Source organism: Lytechinus pictus, chromosome 14, assembly GCF_037042905.1.
Source record: "Lytechinus pictus isolate F3 Inbred chromosome 14, Lp3.0, whole genome shotgun sequence".
NCBI lineage: Eukaryota > Metazoa > Echinodermata > Echinoidea > Temnopleuroida > Toxopneustidae > Lytechinus > Lytechinus pictus.
This window is the reverse complement of record NC_087258.1, coordinates 14,101,562-14,102,780: the sequence shown is the minus strand read 5'-3', so window position 1 is coordinate 14,102,780 and position 1,219 is coordinate 14,101,562. Positions and strand designations below refer to the sequence as shown.

The window sequence follows — 1,219 nt, the reverse complement described above, 5'->3', positions numbered from 1 at the left end:
CTACAACAGGATGGGGGAAAAGAAAAGAAAAAAGGCAAATTGTTTTAAAAGGTGATCCATCCCTTGTAAAGATGGTGAATTTATTCTCACAAAGCAAAGGGTCAAAATAAGAGCATCAGTGATATTCATGCAATATTTCCGTACTGGCATATGAACAGGGGAGTCTACGTACAAGAACCTTTCAGCATTGGATTCAGCTTACAAAGAATGAAGATGATGACGCCCATGAGTAATACTTCCACACTAAAGTGCGTCCCAGAAAAAAGGAAACCGGGATTCCCATGTCTTCTTTTTTCAAAGGCAAATGAATTATGGTATTTAATTTACATAATCATATACCTAATTCTATTATTTGTCTTTATTTTGATACCTAATATGAGACAAAGACTTCAAGCATTCATGAGCAAGACGAGTTTGAAATTTTAATGTTTAAACCAGGTTACGCAGAAAAATTTGACAATATTGGTTCGTGATACGACAACCATCCTTATTCGACGATTGGCTCATTAGCAATTCTTTTGTATTCTTTGTTAAGACTCTCTCACTGGTCCCTAAAATGAGAGTGGATTCACTAGCCTGGGAGCAAAATTTAATGGGGGCCCTATTTAACGAGTTCGTACAACCCACACCACAGAAAAGGTTTGACACCATAGGGGGGTAGTATGGACCCTTTAAATTACTGCTAGGTAGGTAGTAGTCTCAAATTGTGGTCTCACTTTTTTTCTACAGTCGAATTTATAGAACGATGTAAAATAGCAAAATATTGAAGAAAAAAAAAACATCAAGGGGAAGGTAAAATGTGACATGCCATATCTCTGCTTCTTTGTATCATAAATACATGTACCTCATTGAGGCATCAAAATGTTGCTGGGTGATAGCTCTATTAAACGATGAAGCAACATTTTAAAGTGAAATGTGGATATCAAACCTTCAAAATAGGGACGTACCCATGGTCAACTTAAATTTTCGTCAGAAGTAGATATGAAAAAATTGGGATGATAAAATAACTTTGTGTTGTGTAAAATGTGGATCTTTAGTAAATTACATATATGTTATTCATAACTAATATAACATGTTAGCAACATATTAAAACATTTCACGACCATTTGGGCGACTATTCATAATCTTGTAGTCCCGCATATATGGGATTCAACGCTACATGAAAAAAATTAGAATTACGCGTATTCTGGCGTTATAATCTGATATAAACTAAAATGCA

The 1,219-nt window shown here is 34.9% G+C and overlaps 1 protein-coding gene across 1 annotated transcript in view; it reads right to left on the bottom strand.

Moving 5' to 3' along the window:
• LOC129276584 (inositol 2-dehydrogenase-like) overlaps positions 1 to 1,219 on the bottom strand; it is a 29,567-nt gene that overhangs the window by 6,623 nt on the left and 21,725 nt on the right. The gene's annotated exons all lie outside the window — the stretch shown is intronic.